This window comes from Notamacropus eugenii, chromosome 1, assembly GCF_028372415.1.
Source record: "Notamacropus eugenii isolate mMacEug1 chromosome 1, mMacEug1.pri_v2, whole genome shotgun sequence".
NCBI classification, from domain to species: domain Eukaryota; kingdom Metazoa; phylum Chordata; class Mammalia; order Diprotodontia; family Macropodidae; genus Notamacropus; species Notamacropus eugenii.
In genome coordinates this window covers 22,045,635-22,066,865 of record NC_092872.1, presented here as the reverse complement: position 1 = coordinate 22,066,865, position 21,231 = coordinate 22,045,635, and the positions used below count along the sequence as shown (strand labels likewise).

The 21,231-nt window shown below is 40.4% G+C and overlaps 1 protein-coding gene and 1 long non-coding RNA gene across 9 annotated transcripts in view; one reads left to right on the top strand and one right to left on the bottom strand.

The window, feature by feature from the left end:
- Window positions 1-625: 625 nt before the first annotated feature.
- LOC140534361 (uncharacterized) lies at window positions 626-2,109 on the bottom strand. The gene is made up of 2 exons (XR_011977258.1): window positions 2,021-2,109; window positions 626-841 (listed from the first exon to the last, which is right to left on the bottom strand). It is a non-coding gene; the product is annotated as an uncharacterized lncRNA (long non-coding RNA).
- A 450-nt stretch (window positions 2,110-2,559) lies between these two features.
- The window catches only part of ZNF462 (zinc finger protein 462), a 151,794-nt gene continuing 133,122 nt past the window's right edge, over window positions 2,560-21,231 (top strand). For 7 of the 8 annotated variants that reach the window (XR_011977253.1, XM_072655307.1, XM_072655290.1 and 4 more), the window contains exon 1: window positions 2,560-2,692. The gene's annotated coding sequence lies outside the window, so the exon portion shown is untranslated. Of the gene's footprint in view, window positions 2,693-3,236; window positions 3,410-21,231 lie in introns of those variants that run through there. The other variant, XM_072655262.1, reaches the window with a different exon arrangement.

Here is a 21,231-nt window from a genome sequence, read left to right as displayed (position 1 = left end):
CTACCCCTACCCTATCCCCGCCTGTAGGGAAGACGAGCAATGGGACCTTCTCTAGCCGCACAGGGTTGGACCTTCAAAGAAGATCCAAGGAAAGGTCTTTGCAAGACTAGTGACACTTCAATACTCTGGGTTTCCTTCACTGATTCTCTCTCTCTCTCTCTCTCTCTCTCTCTCTCTCTCTCTCTCTCTCTCTCTCTCTCTTTCTCTCTCACACTTCCCCCTTCCCTTCTTCCTTCAGCATGAAAGTTATCTATATCTATCTATCTATCTATCTATCTATCTATCTATCTATCTATCTATCTATCTATCTATCTATCTCTGTCTGTCTGTCTGTCTGTCTGTCTTCCTTAATTGTTCACTTGCTTTTCAATAGGAGATGGAGGGGGGAAGAGGAGAGAATGTGGACTGGGAACCTCGGGGCTGAGAGATTTTATCCAAGAAGGAGCGTTGGAGAAAGCTTTGGAGACTTAGGTGTAAAAATCCGTTTCTTAAACACTGTTATCTCGAGAAGTGTCTCCAGCCCCCTCCTCAAGCCCTCCTCTCCCTCCCCTCCCCCTCCCCCTTTCATTTAGGTATTTGTTTCCTGGCTGTTGCATTGGGGCTATTAAAGAGGATAACCTTGTAATCAATCATCACCACATCTTTAATAAACTGCTGACACGCTTTAAGTAGAGGGTCTGTGCGCCTCCTCCACTTGATCACCGCTCCCAAAGGCAGCCCATGTGCAGGAATCCAGAAAGGCACCCAAATTTAGGCGGGGACAAAAGAAACTTTAATGAAGGTCTTTGCAGCACGCATCATCACCCCGTGTGTTGCTCTCCCAAGGATGTTGAGTGCACGGCTTGAGGACCAGAGAAATAGAAATCATATTAGAATATAGCCCATGTCCTTGAACTTCAATTGCTCCTGTCTTGATGTATTGATTTTTTTTTCTATTGTACCCCCCTCAATACCAAAATGAAAGCTTGAGAGACAGCCCACTTGGCATCACCGGGGAGGGGGAGCACCTTTGCAAAAGAGGTAGTTCAGGACGATTTGGGGAAAATTACACTAAATAAAAATTCCGGGTATGAAAGCTTCATCTTGGCTGTCTCGCCTTCAACACCGTGACACCTTATCATTATGAGCGTTGATTATTACTTTGGAAGGCTTTAAATGATCAGCCACAAAGTGCAAACAACACGGGGTTAGAAGGTGTAAAGTTATTTAAGTAGGATTTTTTTGTTGTTGTTGTTGCCGTCAAAACATTTCACAAGTTGAGGAGAAAAAAGTGGTTTTGAAGATCGGATTGATCATCTTTCTCCTCCCCGCCCTCTCCCCCCCCCCCCCATCCTTGCCATATCGAAGGAGAAATAAAATGCACAATGAGCCTTTATTTCAGGGAGAAGACTTCAAAATACGTGCCAGTAATGGACAATTTGAGCTTTTCACATCAAATACTTACAACACAAGCTGGAAAGGGATTAAAAACAACCACGTGGTTGATCTGGTTTTATACTTGCAACCTCCAGCTCAATGTATGTTCCTTGCAAAGATTAGCCTCTAGATGGATGTGTCTGAGGGACCCACTTGGGCACATCAGCCTCTGGGAATCGGCTTGGGCTGATGGTGGAAAGCTATGATCGAGCACGCAAGATCCATGGTGAGGGCTCCCTCTGGAAAACAAGGGCTGCCGAGTGCCCCTGTACGGGGGCTGGCGAGGTAACAGCTTGGCTTGGGAACCTCCTCAGATCTCCTTCCTTCCTCTCTTCCTCTCTGCTCCTTATTCACCTCATTCCCCCTCTTTCCTTTCTCCTCCTCCTCTTCCTTCCTTGTCTTCCTCCTCCTTCTCCACCTCCTTCTCCACCTCCTCCTCCTCCTCCTCCTCCACCACCACCACCATCACTACCTCCTCCTCCTCCTCCTCCTCCTCCTCCTCCTCCTCCTCCTCCTCCTCCTCCTCCTCCTCCTCCTCCCTGGCCTGGCTGTGTGTTGTTCTGAGTGACAAAGACAATGTCCCAGCTTTAACTTTGCAAACCACCTTTCCTCCTTCTCGTGTTCTTCAGCAGGGGCAGCAGCAGCAAGGCGGGCAGGAGCAGCAGCATCTTCTGTTGCTTCTTCTTCTCCCGGGCTCCTGGAGATTTTCTCCCTTTTCCAGCCTTTTCCTCATTTTTTCCCCTCCTCCACGTTGTTGTTGTTGTTAGAAAGGCTTCGCGCACCCCCTGGTGCTCTTGCATTTTGTGTGGTGGGAGAAGATTGTCTTCCTTCTCTCTTTCTCTCTTGCTCTCTCTCTCCCTCTCTCTTGCTTTCTCTCTCTCTCTCCCTCTGGTTGCTCATTATTCAGAGAGAGACACAGAGGGGGCAGAGAGAGGGGGGAGAGAGAGAGGGAGAGAGGGGAGAGGGGAGAGAGAGGAGAGAGAGAGAGAGAGAGAGAGAGAGAGAGAGAGAGAGAGAGAGAGAGAGAGAGAGAGAGAGAGAGAGAGAGAGAGACGGATATCTCAGGTCATCTGCAGCTGCAGCAAGCCAGCGAAGGAGAGGAAAGCAGGAAAGATGGCGATCCTCCATTGCTGAGACCTGGCAAAAGCACATGAGACTCACAAACAACTTCCACAACAATAACAAGAACGAGGAGAGCAGGAAGAGGAGAAAGAGAAAGAGAAGGAGGCAGCAGAGCACCAGAAGAAGAAGCAGCTCACAGCTCCGGGACGCTCCTGTAAGTTCCTGCAATTAAAACCCATCTCCCATTGGTATATGTGCACAGAGGGAAGAGAGAGCATTTGTGTGTGGGGACAAGTAAATTCATTCATTCACCCAAGGAGGGTTTTGTGGAGAGGAGAGAAGAAGAGAAGAGAGGAGAGGAAAGGAGAGGAGAGGAGAGGAGAGGAAGTCTGTTGCATGGACTGGAGGAGGAAGAGGAGAAGAAGCAGGAGAGGAGAGAAGAAGGAAGGGGAGGAAGAGGAGGGGGGAGGAGGAAGAAGAGGAAGAGGAGGGGGGAGGAGGAAGAGGAGGAGGGAGAGAAGGAGGAGGAGTAGGAGAAGGTGCTAGTAGTGGTGGTTCTGCTTTTGCTGCTGCTTCTGGTAGGAGGAAAAGGAGGAAGGTGGTTAATTAATTATGTGTAGTTATATGAAGAGGAGAGAAGATGAAGGAGAAGTGAGGGTAGAGCTGGAGGATCAGGATTGATGCTAGGGGTTTGGGAAGTGGGATCAGAGACTGAGAGGAGAGAGGGAGAAAGAGAGAGAGAGAGAGAGAGAGAGAGAGAGAGAGAGAGAGAGAGAGAGAGAGAGAGAGAGAGAGAGAGAGAGCTAGCTCTGTGTTGGCACGACCTAAGCAATCGGGTGACCTCTTTCTCTGTCTCTCCCTTCCTTTCCCACTCTGTCTCCCTCTTCCCTGCTTGCAAAGCTGTGTGTGGATATGCCCCCCTCTTTTTCAGGTATTTTGTTCCCTCTCCAAAGTTGGGATCTGGGGGTCGGGCTGTATCCGCTGGGGATGAGAAGGTTGCTGCTACTGCTGCTTCTGGTGGTGGTGTTGGTGGTGGTGGTGGTGGTGGTGGTGGTGGTGTTGGTGGTGGTGGTGGTGGTGGTGGTGGAGAAGGTGGTGAGAGAAGAGAGAAGAGGGGATCGGGAGATGAAGGTTGAGAAAGGAGCGGAGGAACTCTCTCCAGACTGGTGTTTCAGAAGGGGCTGTGTGGAGGACAGCGGTTTCTGGAGAGGAGAAGCCATTACACACGTTTTTTTTGTTTGTTTGTTTGTTTTGTTTTGTTTTGTTTTTTTCACTCCTTTCAAAGAGAGGAGGGAGAAAAGAAAGAAAGGAGAGAAAGCCTTCCTACTTCTGGTTCAGTTCCCCAGTGTCTGCTTTCCTTCCAGCCATTCAGGGAAGACTCAGCAGCCCCCATCGGATCACCCTCTCGCTTTCTCTTTATCTCTCTGTCCTCCATTTGCAAGCTGTCTGCTTTGGTTCTTCTCCAGACTCCAAAACACCAGGCTTCTCCACACATTCAGTCTCCAGGCTTTGTGTTTCCTGGAGTAACCCTGATTTTCTTCTCATTGTACCTTCTAACCTATAGAAAGGGAGCCTGCTAGAGCTGCTTTTATATCCCTCCCCTCAAGGAAAAAAAAAGTTTCATTTTAGCGAATGTCTGGGATTGGAAAGACCTTCCAGTTGGGGCATTCTCCTACTACTGGCTTTTTGTGTTTGTGTTTGTGTGTGTGTGTGTCTGTGTCTGTGTGTGTTCTCTTTGGTTTGGTTTTGTTTCTTGAGGCTGCTTGCATGCTTTAAAAGGAAGTGACTAGTTTGGCTGAGAGCTGTGAACTGAGTCAGGTAAGCCATGTCATGTGGCTCCACCAGAAAATGGAGGAGAGCAGGCTTCCAGGAGACAAAGCTGAGATGAGAAGTGTTCATAAAATTATGGATGTTCTCCATTTTGAAGCTCTGCTTGTGATGGCTCGTTTTTCCCCCCCTACTATTTCTTCCTTTTCCATGTGAAACCTTTTGGTGTCTCTTCCAGACCATTTCCTTTGTGCAAAGAAATGGAAGGTTTAAGGAAGTTCTCAGGGTTTTTTTTTTCTCCTTCAAGGAAATCATTTCACAAGTTTTTGTATCTTTTGTTTACATCGTAAAGACAACTTTTGGATTTTTTTTTCTCTTGATTACTCCTGTAGAGCTTTTGACCTCTTTCAGGACAGGGAAAGCATGAATTTAACATTTTCTGGGAAGTCCTCCTCAGCTTTTAAGTGGCTTACATTCTGTTGCAAGCCATCCTGATGTTATTCATCTATCTGTGAGGGAGGTGGAGGTGGTGGTGCCTCTAAACCAGTCATTTGGACTTCTAAAGATCTGAGAGTAGTTCTAGCTTGGAGATGCATTATATTGGAAAACTCTCAGTTGGATTTCTGCAACAAAATAATGCTCCAAGACCTCAGAAGCACTCTAGAGCTTACTAATATCGGTTCTTGAGCTGCTATAGCTCCTTTCTCAAGTTGTTCCATTTGTGTAGTAGACTTTAAATCATTTTCTTTCACTTTTCTCCTCCTATTCTGCTATTTTGGGTATCTGAAAGTATCAGATACTGAAACTCTTTAGAAATACCAGTATGTTGCCTTTCCAATATCACTATGGAAACAAGTTTTTTAAAATATTATGTCATTTAGGCAAACCTAATATTGAGATGTCTTCGCCTTTTAATTTGAAATAATTTAGTCCAGTCTTTTTCTGTAAGAAGGCATTGCTGGGGGTGAGTGATTATCAGGGGAACATTCCTTTCTCTCCCTGCCCCCCCTCCCCATATATTCAAACTGGCAATTTGAGGATTTTTTTTTTTTGTGATAATTGACCAAAGCAGAAATCCTGCAGTAATTTGGAGGTATCAAGAATGATGATTTTCAACTAGAGTTAAGGTAGACAACCGAAGTATGGGGAGAACTTCAAAGAATTCCAGGTGAAGCATGGGGTAGGTGAGGCAGCCTCAACTGTGCAGTGGAAAAAGAGACAAACTTGGATCGGGGTAATTGAATAGAACTTGTTTACAAGTAGAGGGAAATATAGAAAGGTACAAAAAAGGTGGCTGCCTGTCTTAAGTATTATTGGTGATTCAGAAGTCTCTATAGATTACTCATATCAGGTTTGAGTTTTTTGTTATTTTTTTCTTTTCTTCATTATGAATCAGAACCATAATAATAAAAAAGGATTTGTGCAATGTTGTATATTTGGCCATGCTTTAAGACCCCAGATGCAGGTGTATTCTTTGATTAGATAGCAGTAATTTCATTCATGTACTAGGAGAGCTCCAGAAAATGAAAAAAGTTTCACTTGTGACAAAAATCACAGTTTTGAAACCAAATTGTTGGGCCATTAACTGAGTATTACTTTTCTCTTAGGGGTGAAATGGAATTATAAAATAAAGAATACTTTCATTTATAATTGTTTACAATCAGTATTGGCATACTTCACATAAGGCTGTCTCAACCAAAGCATTTCCTAATAACAGTGTTACTATACTGTTACCAACTGTACTATAAAGTTGCACAACCTGGTGTTAAGGATGTTTGAGCTGTTGCTCATTTATAACATTTTTTCCTATGAAACTAACAGCTCGTCATAACATCATTTCTTTTATCACTGCATTTTTGGAGAATTAATTAACAGTGGTGAGTAGGGTGTATGTGAACATTCCTACCAGGCTTGAGTAGAGTTAAGGAGGTCACTTCTAAGTTTTCAGTTGTTGTGATTCACATACAAAGTAAATTATTTAACCCCTTTAAAAAGTATGCCTTGTTTATAGCACTTAAAATAACTTTGAGTCACAACATTATTCTTTTTCAGGTTTGCTCAATTCCAATGATTATATAGAATGGGCCTGTAGTTATACCTAGATTTGGCAAGGTATCTATGGATGCCCCAAGTGTTCAATATGAATTTTATATGGAATACATTAAAAAGAGATACTTAGGGGTATAATATGACAGGAGTCAATAGGTAGATTAATATGTGGTCAATTTTTGATTTATATAAATATGCATTCATTTTAGGTTTATCTTGAAAAAAGACAATGAATGAATTTAAAAAAAATTTTAAACCATTTAGTTAGTGTCATGAAGATTAAACGAGCAAGACTGGCTGATTTTTTAAATTTTTTAAATTATTTTGTCCTATAGATCTTGTTGTAAAGGCTAGGAGGATTTTTTTGGAGGGAAGAAATGTATACATATATGTATATGTATATATACATACACATGTGTCCAGATTATATTGTGTGTATACATGCATGTGTATATAAATATACATAAATATATATATATGTATATATATAATGCGTGTGTATACTTCTTAAAGGTATTTTCGTATTTGTGTATATATTTCATTGTATATATGGCATAGCCTAAGAGACAAATCTATTGACCCCTTTGATCTAAGAGGATGAACGGCATGATGTGCCAACCTTCATTGTCTGGCAATTTTTTTCTAGATATGTACATTTGAGCTGCACGTCAAAATATGTGTGTTGATATATGCCATAATGTAAGGAGTTACATATCTAACTTCCTTTCTTCTTTGATCTACAAGCCAGAGATCCTGTTTTGTTTTTGGAGTCCAGACTGATGAAATTCATTCTATATGGTTTTTTCTAAGGAACATTTACCTCTAGTAGAGATGATCCTGGAGATGTATGTAGTCCATGAGATTCAAGTCCACTAAATAAACTCTTCTTGGATAACTTTTATATGATAACTCTTATGTTTGTTTGGATTGTTGTCAACCAAATCCAATGGCCACATTCCTTGAAGACTTTGCTTTCTTCATTTTGACCCTTTCATGTCAGTTACAAGTTATATAGAAAATATATATATATTTTTTTTTTGGCTAATGAGTCCTTCTGGAAAACAGTGAAAATCTTGTTATACTAATGGACTTTATTGTACTTGTGGTTGGTTTGTCTGAAAGAAAAGAATCCTAAGGGGGACTTGGATGAGGATCATATTTTCTGTATTATGGTGTTTAAAAGGGGCCAGACTAGCTTGTCTTAGTCCTTGGCCTTGGTTCTTCATGTTGTTGGTTTAGGTAACAGTACTCTCATTCCTCTTTGGTATGTGCCTTTATCAAGTTTGTGGTTCATTGGTCATGGGACAGGGAATTTATAAAGCTGTATTGAATACTTTAAGTTGAGGGTTGAAAAGCAGAGTAGCTGTTTCACAGTCTTAGGCTCACAAATGTAGTGGTATAGAAATTATGGTCTCAGAATGTGAACGATCTGATATGAGTACATAATTGTATGGTTGATATGGAAACTAAGGAAAATCACAGGAATAAAAGGGAACGTATTCGGAGCCTATCACCGAATCCCAATAACATTAAGAACCAATTCAACTTTGTTTGCCATTAAAAAAAATTTTTTTTATGAAGTTCTTATACTAGCTGATGACTGAGAGGTAGGCAGTTGTTGTTAGGGAGCTATTAATTGATTATGGAGAAATGAGTGAGGAGAGCAGATAATGCTGGAATAAAATTCTCCTCCCCATGTGATATGCCAAGACATCTGGCAGATGTTATGTTGGGGCCCTAAGGAATGGACAGTTTAATTTTAGCCCTAGCAAGGAAATGGGAAGGTCTAAGCTCTTTTAATAGCACAAGCCCCAGTTTGGGGGAAGGTTGGGAATGAAAAGAGAGAAAGAAAGGAAGAAAGGAAGGAAGAAAGGAAGAAAGGAAGGAAGAAAGAAAGAAAATAAGGAAAGAAAAATAAGAAAGGAAGGAAGAGAAAAAGTAAGAGGAAGGAAGGGAGGGAGGAAGAGAGGGAAGCTTTCTTGACATCTGAAATCTAGAAAGCAGACTGGGCTACTTACTAGAGAGGTTTTTGGATGATGGACAAAAAAACACATCTAGCTTTGTTATAACAATATGAAATTGATTTAGTCAGAGAGAGAAAGTCTAAATGTGTTTGCTTTTTAATAACTAGAAGATGTGCACTGTGTGATTGGTGAATACTGCATACCTTATTTATCAATCAGTCCTTTAAACCCAGAAACAACTAACCACTTAAAAGTTCAATAGCTCTGTGAGGAACTCTGCACCACTAATGGGACACAACTATTGATCTTGTTATTTTAATTTAACGTGTAGCAAACCTGTTGACTAAAACTTGTTCCACTGACAGAAGAGAAACTTCTCTGAGCAGTTGTTTGGTCCATTTCCATAGCCTTTAAGTTCCTTTGTGTTTGTATAGGCTTTTTCTTTGAGGTGTTCTACTTTGCTTTCCATGTCTATTAGTGCTAGAGAATCCTTTCAAATTTTGAAGTATTTGAGATAAATAAGATAGTGTCTATAAAACACTTTGTAAAACTTAAGGATCTATAGAAATTTCATCAGTGATGATGATGAAATGTGTGGTGATGCCTTTCTAAAATTTGGTTGCCCTTTTACACAACATGAACATGGACAGTTGTATTTTGAGGATCTATTATTCAAATAGTACAGATTAAAATTGGCTTCTTTCTGTGATACCATTTTGTAATACTGATGAATGGTGGAGAGAATTAATGAGGTTTAATATAATTGCTGGTGCTTTTCCAAAATTAGAGACCAATCCAAAAATGTATCCTCTACACATTTTCTAAGTGGTCAGTTCTCTGTAGTGTATTAATGGGTAGCCATGCATTTTCTCTATGTGTGGCAACTCAATAGATTATCCTTAAAAGGGCTCATCAGCATAGAGCACAGTTTTAAACTGGAGCCCATGGGACCCAAGCAAGAGTCTTGAGAGTGCAAAATGGGTTTCTATTTGTTTTTACTTTTCAGTAAGTGAAAGTAATTTTCAAAGCAACAGGGAATGAAGTGTTGAGAATTTTTTTTTTTAACATTTCAAAGTATTTCAGAGTGCAAGCAAAAAAAGTCTAATCCAAGAGGGAAATTGAAAAAGGTAGCACAGGACCCCTGAGCTTCTGGCAGAGATACAGTTAACAGTGTAAACAGTTGAACCTCACTATGGCACTTCTCCAAATGAGTTGACTGTAGAAAATAAAATGTTCCAGAAGAACTGGGAGAACAGGAAAGAAGTTAAAACAGCATGGTTTGTATGCCAGTGCTGGAGGAAGAAAAAATAATAATAAAAATGGATAGGGAGGTGGTTAGGGTAGGAGAAGATAATGCTTATATGTTGGACTGTCTTAGGGATAAAGCCCCATAGGAGAGGTCTCCTCCAAGAGAGAGGGAACTTTGATTTATTAGAATTCAGATGATCCTTGGAGCTTATTTAAAACCTTTTAAAATCTCTTTGTTCCCTTGAACCTGGAAGACAGTGCACAAACACACACACACACACACACACACACATTAAATGGAATAGTTTTGAGTGCACATTTTCAGTTTTGAAACTACAATAAAATGTGAAGCTTGGTCATTTTTTTCTTTCTAATATATTTTGTCCACCAGCGAAAATGTAGATGAAATTATAAATTATATTATAATTATAAGTAGCACCAACATAATTAAAATTTTTAGGGTCACTATTAGACAGATATGTTGGCTACTTAGTTTTCAATTCAGTAAGGTATCGGTTAATGATTACTGTGGATCCAGTATTGGACTATGCACCAGTCATACAAAGATAAAAATGGAAACTGTTCCTGCTCTCAAGGAGTTTACCTTTGTGGGGGAAAGGATAGAGGAAGGGTGTATTGTATAGTGTTATTGGTAGAAAAGTTGAAGAGAGTTGTTCTCACTTTATATAATTTCTAACAAAAACCACAAATAGTGTCACCAATGAAACTGTTGTCTATGTTTGAGGTGAGCAAGTAACCGATGTCATTAAAATGTTCTTGTCTAATTGCTAGATGGAGAAATTCTTAAGTTATACTTGGAGTGAAGGTTTCTTTTTTTTCCCAAGGTCATGGGCATTTGGTATTGATTTCCTAGCTTTCATCTGTTTGCTTGTTCAGTTCACTTCATGTAGCTCCTGGATATTAATAAAATACATCTGTGATGCCTGGCCAACTTCTTACCCCCGCCTTGTCCCCAAAAGTAGAGTCTACTCTGGGGGGACAGGGTGTGATTAAATAGGAACTGGGTTGGGGAAGTTTCTGGAGCCTCCAAAGATGAGGACTGTCACTTCCAAGAGGGTATTTACAAAAAAATATGGTTAGATACATACATTTCACTCCTTTTTTTTCTTTTTCAAAGAGAGTAAGAATTGAGTTGCATTCTGTAGTAGAGAGAACATTGTTAGAAACAGGAACTGGTTCCTTAAACATATCCAGATCCCTTTGTATCTTCATAAAAATATGAGATCAGGGACACACTAGGAAATATTTGCTCCAGGTGAGGAGGCAAAGACTTTTGTGGATTCAGAAGGGTTGGAGGACAAAGGGACTTGGAAGCTCAACCTAGACAACTGTGTCAAAAGTAATTAAGCCAAGGATTTGTGGAGAGGCTTATCCTCTGTGAGGAGGGGGGGTGCAGCTGGTGAGGGCCCCAAAAGCCCTATAAGCCCTTGTCTGGCCAGTTTAACCAGAACACAGTTGAAGCTTTCCAATTTTGGAACTTTTTCCTCCCTTCACAATTCAGGATAAAGAAGGTAAAACTATGATTGTTTGGTTTTCCAAATATCAGTGGAGTGCCTCTTACTTAAGCTAGCTTGTGGGTGATTCTCACAAGTGGGAGTTCTCCCTGTTAACACTGCAAATGTACCCATAACATTGTGCTTATTACTAAGAAAATAATTGATCTGTGGCACGATGTGGGATCCTTGAAAGATGTTTGCTACACAAAGGTTCTAGTACTCACCTGCAGATTAAGAAATGGGTTTCTAAACCATCTCATTTCTATTGCTAATGAAAAGCTTTGGAAGGGACCTGTGAATTAGGGCTCCAGCTGCTATCATGGTAGGGGAAGTTAGGCCTTGAAAGGATACTTGGATTAGGCGGTCAGAAGTGCAAACAGTAGCATCTGAGCAAGTAGAAAATAGGCAGGGCTGTTAAGCAAACAGAAAAGTAGGCTAAAGCATGCCATAATTATGTAGTGGAAATTTGCTGGTAATAAGAGATTGCCTGGCAAGGTGGGAAGGAAAGAAGGAGAAGAGAGGCAATGGAATGATTCACAAAACAAAGCTCAAGAGGTCTGTGTACTGGAAAGAGCCTATAGAAAAAAAGAGAAGGTGGTCTTTCCTCTGAAGGTGGCTATAGGGCAGTGGAAGAGGGCACTTTTCACTTGGATGTGTTAAATTCCGTTAGGTACCTACTACATGCCCAGCATTGAGCCTATACTAGGTGAAAGGTATACAAAGAACAATATTTCACAAGCTCTTTCACTCAAGGAACATTTAACCTAATGGGGATGCTGGTGAACTATTATACAAATAAAAGTTGTACAGGGCAGAGGGAGAACAAAACTGGACCAGAGAAAATGTTTGATAAATAGAGGATGGACAGATCACTTTAACCCCAGAGTGTGGGGTAGGGTGGGTGGGGTGTGGCCACATTATGTATAGTTTTCAGGGAGGAAAGGCCTTGAAAGAAGAGATCCAGGGGTGGACTTCAACCTTCAGAAAAAGCATATTCCAAGCAAGGCATAACAGAATTAGCAAAGGCATGGAGAAATAAAAAAATGAAATCGTGAGATTGATGGCTGTGCCCATATTCTTTGTATCTCATCTTCTCTTGCAAAAAAAGAATGTTGGATTTGGAGGCCACATGATATGAGGAGAAGGTGGTTACAAATAGGAACTGTGATCAGGAAAAGGAATATCAATTGGTTAAATAGGTCTTGAATGGAAATTACAAAGGTGACAGCTCCTTGGAAATAGATGAAGTGGAGAAAGGAGCACAGCAGAAAATAGCTGCATTATTAATGGATTGAAAATGTGATAGTTCTGTCTTTGAAGCTATCCATGAGGCTTTCTTTACCTACACTGATGAGAAATAGGAAAAGAAAGAAGGAAAGAGGAGGCCACTCAATTAAAACAAAAAGGAGAGGAGGAGACAGTGTCTATATCCTGTCACTAGTTCACCTCTTTTGGGGTCAGATGACTTGCTATGGCTTCATGTTAAGCAGTTCCTTGATCACTGATTGACTGGTCAATCCAATTCTGTCATATATTAATATGTTGTGTCTAAGACTTTCAGTTATTATGATGAACAGTGGGAACAAGGGTTCATGAGGTGACTGCTTAGTGACTGATCTGCCAATATTAGATCTAGGCAATTATAAGCCTATCTTAAAATTCCTTAAATCAGGTCATAGTCTTAAGATGATAAAAACTTAAAAATCAGTCAGAGTGTGTAAGTATGCCTGCAGAGTTGGCCATTTGAGCTTTTGAGTGGATATAAAGTCAATTCATTTCCAAAAGACTCTAATTTAGTATTTAGTAACCACAACTAGGAAAGGAATACTTATGGAAAAACTCATTATAATTTGAATGTCAAAGTTCATCTATGGGATTTTTTTTTCCCTCGTTTCTTCTGCTATCAATTGACCATTGTCAGTTCCAGGAATCTCCTGTTTCCTAACATTGGATAAGAACACTGTCTAGAAGGAGAGCAAATTTGATTGCATAACTAAAAAGTTCTGCCAACCACCTAGATCTTCAGGAAGTCTTGAGTTTAACCTATTGAACTGAAACCCCAACAGACCCCAGTGGATCTTTTTGATGAGAGAGGGATTTCAGCTAGATTTAGTTATCGGGGAGGTTGAAAATAACCTCTCACTTGCATTGTGGTGAGTATACCTAAACAGTGTATTTAGGGTATACTGAAACCTGAGTTTTTCCAGTGATTCCTGAAGGTGCATTCCAAAGTGATCAAACAAATTCCAGTGATTTTGAAAGGAAACTTTAACATATTGAAAAATTAGCTGGAATTTATTAGGCCGTGATGATGTCTCAGGCCCTTTCTATCTCTAATTCTGTGTGGTTATGGGTGGGTGGATTAATATAAGGAGGTTATAGATTATAGGTAGATGAATTTACATAAGCTATAGGCTCAATCATTTTAGCATAGCTTGACAATGTGTGGTTATTGAATAATGCCTCATTTTACTGGTACACACTATGGAAGTGATGTATACAGTAAGATGATACCATACTGGAGCTAAGTTAGAGAATAGGCAGATGTATGGTATACCAATAAAGCTGTATATTGTAATATAGAAAATATACTCGGAATCATTCTGTCCATAATAGGTATAACTTTTGAACTCCAAATTTTGTGTGCTCTGGCAAAAGATACCTTATGAAGTATACCATTAAAACTTGTAATTCCTACAGCTCTTCTAATTCTTGGTGATGTAGGTTGGGACTAGTTAGGGTCAACAGTAGAAATAGTTCCAAATATTTCCATTTTAAAGTGGAATTCAGTGATGGAAACTAGCTCTGTCAACTAAAGGTCAGTTTCAAAAATGGTCCAAGACTTCTGAAGTTGTGAGCTTCTAGCATTGAACTGTGATGAAAAGATCATGGTAACAGCAAACGTAGCATCTTCATTTTTATCTATTGCTTTGGGAAACTGTATAGTCCTTTTCACACTAGAGGAGCTATTACTATTAGAAAATCACCAATTCGGTAGGTAGGACAACGGATTGTATGGGGAATGATAAAGCTTTAGGGAAATGACCTTCTAGTAAGGTACTCATGTATAAAAATGCTACTGGGACTGGGACCTGCTGAGACTTCGTGAATCTTAGATTTGGGGAAAATCTTTGAGTGATTATTCAGATGATCCCCTGCAGCCTCAAACTGAGAATGAGTCTAGATAAATGAATATTTACCTGATCTTCTTTCCCCACCTAAGACTTCCAATCTCTTTGTAATCTAATTTTCTGATAGTATACATTAATGTTGAGTCATCTAGGTGGCACAGTTGATGGACTGATGGTGGGTTAGGAGTAACAAAGACATGAGTTCAAATCCAGTCTCAAATACTTCCTAGCTTTGTGACACTGGGCAAGTCACTTTACCTGTCTGCCTCAGTTTCCTAAACTGTAAAATGGGTACAGTAACTGCATCTACCCTCTAGGGTTATTGTCAGGATCATATGAAATAATATTTGTAAAGTGCTTAGCACAATAGCACATAATAGGTGCTGCAGAAGTGTTTTTTCCCTACCCTCTGTTAGTGTCTAATTCTCACATTAAGGTCTTTCCTTAGTCAATAGCTATCATGATTGGGAAAAAGCTTCCAAAGGACAACTGTTCCCAGGCAAAGGAGGGTGAAATGGCTATGCTGAAGCTTGTTAAGACTGTGGTAGAGCTGGTGAAATTGCTTATTAATACCACTTTAATCAGTAGCTGTAGTTTTAGTGGACTTGATCTATACATTCTAACTCCCTGCGCTAACCTGATGTGGAGACTGTTGGCACCAACTGGGCCACTGAGGGCTTTTTCACTCACTCACCAAGCATGTAGTAAACTTCTACTATGTACCAGGCACTTTGCTCATTTCTGGAGACAAAAAACAGCTTGTTGCCTTCACAAAACTTACATTCTAATGTCTATAAATATAGAAAAGATACATACAGAGTCAAATGGAAGGTAACTTATAGAGGGAGGCACTAGCATTGGGGGGAGAGCCCAAAAAAGGTCTCCTGTGGGTGGCATGAACTGAGTCTTTAAGGATTCCAAGGGTGTTGGGGTGGGGAGCATTCCTGGCATGGGAAAGTGTCAGTGCAAAGGCTGGATTGGGAGATAGAGCGTTGTGTGTAGGGACAGCAAACAGGCTAGTGTGACTGAAAGGCAGAGTGCATGGAGGGGAGTAATGCGTGAGAAGAACTGAAAGGTAGGAAGGTGCCAGTTTGTGAAGACCTTTACATGACAAACAAGGCAACTACTATCTGATCCTAGCGGTAATAGGGAACCACTGGAGTTTATTAAGTAGGAGGGATGATATGGTCAGCCTTGAGCTTAGGAAAATCAGTTTGGCAGGTAGGTGGAAGGAAAACTGGAGTGAGGAGAGGTTTGAAGTAGGGAGACCATTTACAGGACATTACTTCATCAATTCAGAAAAGTCAATGAGGGCTTGAACTAAGGTGGTAGCTGAGTAGAGAGATGAAAAATGTGGAGTTTGAAAGAACAACATTCGACAACTGATTGTATATATGGAATGAGTGAGAATAATGAGTGGTAAGGATGGTGAGGGTGATACTGAGGTTCCAAACCGAGATGACTGGGAGAATGGTGGTGCCCTAGAAAGCAGCAGTGTAGTTTAGCATTGGCAGTAGCAATTGCAGAGGAGAGTAATGACCTCTGTCCCGCACCTTATGTAACAAGTGAAACTCATCTGGGACACTCTAAGTTGTCATTTAATTCAGACCCCTTTTAGGGACCCACATCGTAATGTCTCTATTTGTAGGCACAGAATTCCAATTGGGAATGAAATCTTTGATTTGAGACCCAAGCCAGCATAATTAGTGTACAATAATCCTTCAAGGTTTTCCACAAAAGTTAAAATGTGTGGATTTTCATTTTGTTCTATTAAAAGTATCACACTTTGACTTGGAAAAGGAGCTGGCATGTCAGGGGACTTATAGAAAAATTGAACTCTTCCTTTCAATTTTCCTGTGGAAATTTAAGCTTCCTGCATCCCTCAAAAGGTACATTCCATTGTTTTGCAAAAAGTGACATGTTGTGGATCACATAAAATACCTCACAGCTTCTTAAGAAAGCAGAATTTTCCTCTTCTAGTTGAATGGGAGTTCTCACCTTGAGCTCCAGTCTCTCTTTTATTCGGGTCTTCAACAAATTTTATTTGGCTTAAGAGATGAAGAGGTGTGTGGGAACAGATGTCAGCTGTAACTGAAATCCATCCTTGCTCTTTGGCCAGTTCAAGTGTTTCAGGACAATTCACCCATTCCCTTCTCTGACAGGTGTCATTAGCTTGTTAGTAAATCAGTTTCACCTACAGGTCCTGAAATTATCTAGTGTTACATGTTATACGATTTATTAGTGGAAAAATAAGATAATCTAGGCCACCCGTTTAATTAGCTTGTGATTGTTCAATGGCTGTTACACCATCATTTTCATAACCCTGTTTCCAGACAGCAGCTCCAAGAATCAAAATTGATGCTGGAATAGGTAAGTAAATGCTAGAGATTTTGTTTAGGCGAGTATCTGAATTCTTTACTTTCTAAAATGTCTGTATCTATTCTTTTTTCTCTCGCTATTCCCCCTTAATTTTTTTTCCTTCTTCAGTAGAAAGGTGAGAGGTGAATTTATCTTGGCTATGATCCAGGATATTATGTGTTAACAAAAAACAAAAACAAAACCAAAAAAACAATAGCATTGCATAGAATAGTTAGCTAAATTAAGAGAATGACTTTAGAAAGAATTCAGACAGCAAATATGGTTATTAATAAATCTATAAATAGGTCTCTCCTTTGACTTCTAGCCACAGTGTGTTCGTCCTTCATTGCCGAAGAAGACCATGCCATCAGAGAAATGATGACATGACTTGTGCTTGACTTTTGTTTTTGAGTGAGGGAGGGCTGTGCAGGTCACTAGCCTCACTTCTCCTCCAGAGCCATCTGAATCCAGTGACCAGATATTTATCAGAATATCTGGAGATGACCCACGATGAGGCAATTGGGGTTAAATAACTTGCCCAAGGTCACACATGTAGGGACTGTCAAGTGTCTGAGGTGAGACTTGAACTCAGGTCCTCCTGGGCTGGTGCTTTATCCACTGCACCACCTAGCTGCCTCTAGCCACAGTGACCATAAAACTAAAAGAGAAAATCTGTTATTGACAGATTTCTCTATTGAAAGTGATCTGTTCTTCCATGCAAGGACCACCCATTCCTTTTTATGCAACGTTCCTCTCTCTCATTCTATTCAGTATAGGTATCATATGCTATTGTATATTGGTGTGTGTACTGCACTAACAACTCACATTTATGTAGCATTTTAAACCTTACAAAGCACTTTGTGTGTGTCATTTCATTTGATCCCCAAAACAATCAGGCAAGGGAAGTGCTATTATAACCCCATTTTAGAGATGAGGAAACCAGAGGGCAGACAGTGACTCAGGATGTCATAGCTAGCGTCTGAGAATTATTTGTGCTTAAATTCAAACCCAGGACTTTTGCCACACTATACCTCCATGATTCTTATCCCTGTCTGCCAATATTTTGACACACTAAGGTCCTCAAGAGCAGTGACTACGTCTGAATCATTGTTTCTCCACTCGTGCTTAGCAGAGATGCTTAATAAATGCTTGTTGAATAAATGAATGAAAGAGAATGACCTTCCTCATTTGAATTCACATAGCATTTTGCATGTCTGTAATCTACTTATCATGCAATATTGTGTATTGTAATTACACGTGCTTATGTCTCATCCCCTTAGCAGACTCTTAAGTTCTGTAAGGTAAGGAACCAAGTGTTATCTAAACGTTTTTCTCCTTGCCACTAGCTGGCACATTCTTCACACAGTAGGTACTTAATTACTGAATGAGTGAATGAATAAACCATTTGAAGACTTAGAAGGCAAGACAACATTTGGGAACATTTAACTTACTATCACCTTACTTTTGCCAAAAAAGTGAGGAAATTCTTGTGGCTAGTTCTGTCATAAAAAAAACAAAACAACAAACCACTATCGTGGTGATAATAATTTGCTGTTTATCTACCAAATGTAGCAAATGATTTCTAGGAAATACAAACAGCCACCTGTATTAAAAGTGGGGCTGTTAAGGTGACACCATGATTCACTGGGCCAGATTCTTACTTGGCAGCTTTCCCTCTTCTCCATGCAGTCAATCATAGGTGGAAAATTAAAGTCTTCAGCATGTGCACACGGCCACTGAAGTAGCCTGGAGAAAACCAGCGTAAGCGCACGCGGAATGACTGCGCAGAGCCTTGGGAGGGCAGGAAGAAGCAGGTGTGCTTGCGGGGGTGGTTCCTGGTGTTTCCGCTGCGCTCGCCTCGCAACCCCGCAGCATCTTGGTCGGGTTAGGGAGTCATCTGCAAGAAGGGCTAGGATTCCCACCTCTCCTCATCCCCTGTACGGGAGGTCTGGGTGAGGGACTGAGAGCGACCCAAGGAGGGGTAAGCAAGGAGACTGTGGGACTGCCGCCGCGTGGGGATTCCTGGTGTCTGCGGAGGGTGCTGCCCAGGGATCTCTTGGCGTGCGCAAGGGTCTGGGAAGGTGACCCTTCCAGTTAAGTTTGGCTGCGTCCATCACCCTGTTAATTGAGAGCCGACAAATAAAGGAAATTGACTAGGAGGAATCTGCGCTCTAGGATCCGTAGAAGAAAGTTATTTCTTTCCTTTGTACGTGTGCTGGGCAGGCAGGGTAATTCACAAGGAACAATTAGATACAATTGCATTATGTAAGTGACACATGAAATTGATTTACAGCCGTAAATGCAAAATCCCGTCTTGGTGACCCTTAAAATTTCTGAGTGGAAATGGAGGATTCCGTGAAAGTCCTTTAAAGACCTCCTAAAATCTCACCTCCTAAACCGCAAGCGGTGCTTTCTCCCAGTGATCTTTCCACTACAATGTGGTGGTTCTTCAAATAATTATAAAATGAATTGAATTTATTACTTATTTTGTCCTTGGCCTTAGAGTCAAGATTTGGGTTACAGTGGGAATCAAATGAGATAACCGTTGTACAGCTCTTACCAAAGTGCCTGGCACATAGTAGGTTCTATGTAAATACTAGCGATTAACGTCTTATATTGTGCCTTTTCCCAAATATATGCATATATTTGTTGGCAACTTAACATTAGACTCTTTTAGAGGTTCTCCCTCAGATGCTGTACCCAACCAATGCCTACAACTGTACATGCTTAATAAATATTGTTGGCAATGATGAAGTTACAGTGAAACTTTGGTAAAATGCACCCTTGATGTATTAAGCATCCTTCCTTATGAATAGATCTCCTCCACGTTTACCTTACAAATTATTTCCATGGCATATTGTGGAGAAAAGTTAGAAAATGCATGAAACTCTTGGGGCTTCTTGAGGAGCGGAGGGAAGGAGAAAGGATATTGGTGTTTTTTTAAAGGTGTCTTGTCATAAATGAGTACATAGATTTTAGCTTTTACTTGCTGCATCTAAATATTGTTTTGGTTTTTTTTTTTTTGTCTCTTTGTAGGGAGTTGGTTGCCTCTTTTGTTGGTTGGATCAGGGAACTTTGAACCAATTTCCTCCTTACTGTCACATAATCTTGCTTACCAAAATTTTGTCTACTTTAAAGATATGTTTATTTTAATAATATCTGTCTTTTTAATCTGACTAATAAGGTCCCATAATATCAGCTGGTCGGTTAAGATCTTGAGAGGTAGGTAAAGCTAATTTTAGTGTACTTGAATGGTGAATGATATTTCTGATTGTGGAGTGACTTTTTTGTGGGGCTTAGCTGAGTTCTGTGTGCTCTGGCAGAAAGACACATTGGTGGTGGCAGAAGTGGTGGTAGAAGTAGAGGAAGTGGTGGTTCTGTAAATAGGATGGTTTAAAAAAAGAAGACATGAGCAGCTTTTCCTTCTTACAGTCCAGACTTTCCTAGAGGGACAGAGCTAAATGACCTTGTGAAACTTTGACATTTAAAATGATGGCCATTGAAAGTCAATGCCATTCTTAATCTGTGCCCTTACTGACATTAGAGGTTGGAAAAAGAGAAGACATTTTTTTTGTTGGTTAGTGTTCATATCATCAGACTGTTTTCTGATCAGAAATTTTTCATGCCCAAAGGGCCCATCTAAAACTAAAGGGGATGGGAGTCTAAGTGTGGATTTAGGTGATCAGAGATGACAACCTGGAGTGGTAGTGATAAAAATAATGTGAATAGGGTACTATTGAATTGAATCTTGAACATCTTAGGAATCTCTGAAGGACTAAAGTTGTTGGGAAAAAGGATGCTTTTAATTTGTTATAAGATGAGAATTAGCTTCATGTCCCTGCAAAAGAGAGAAGGTAGATATAAGAATTTTATCTCTTTCCTCTCTCTCTCTGTCTCATATATACATATATATGTATACATATATATGTATATATTTAGAAAGGTTGAAGATGGGTTATGTTAGGTGTTGCTGAGAGATGTCTGTGGCAATATTATCTCTCCATGCAAAAGTTTACTTAAGTCTCAGGAGCTTCCAGGACACTTTCTCTCATCTCTGACTGCTCAGAAAGGACACTTGATGACTGCCAGTGAACTCCAGGAAGTGCTTGTGCTGCTGCCCTTCCATCCTTACATGACCTATTTTGCATGTCTATTGATGGAAGGATGATAAAGTTGAAAAGTATTTTGAACCTTTGTTACCCCTAGGCATGTTTTTATAAAGAGGTTTAGGATGGGAGACTCCTGTAAGGCCTGTTGATGACACCTTAAGTAGAAGGCTGGAGCACCTACCATCATCACGTTGCCCTCAAAGGTCTGGCATTTGAACAAGTAAACTGTTCATTCCTTTGATTTGGGAATGATGGAGATGAATGAGATTGGTTGAGTACTCTAGATCGGGGAGAACGCTAACCAAAGCCTGAGGATAAGAGATGAGACGTTGGTAGACATATACATCTAGGGATGTGTGTGCTTGCTACTTTGCAATATAAGTTGCTATCCATGTGGCTCATACTGCTATGGTACTGAATCTGGCAGACCATTTAAATATTTACTCCAAAAGATCTTGTTCTCTGTTGGTGTGAAGCAGAGATTCCAGTTATTTTTAGGTCATTTTCATCTTAGCAACCCTGTTGGAGATGAACCAAACATTCTGCTGTAAACTGTCCCCACGTTTTGATAGAATTTAATAAAGTAAAGTTTAATGGTTTGGTCCCAAGA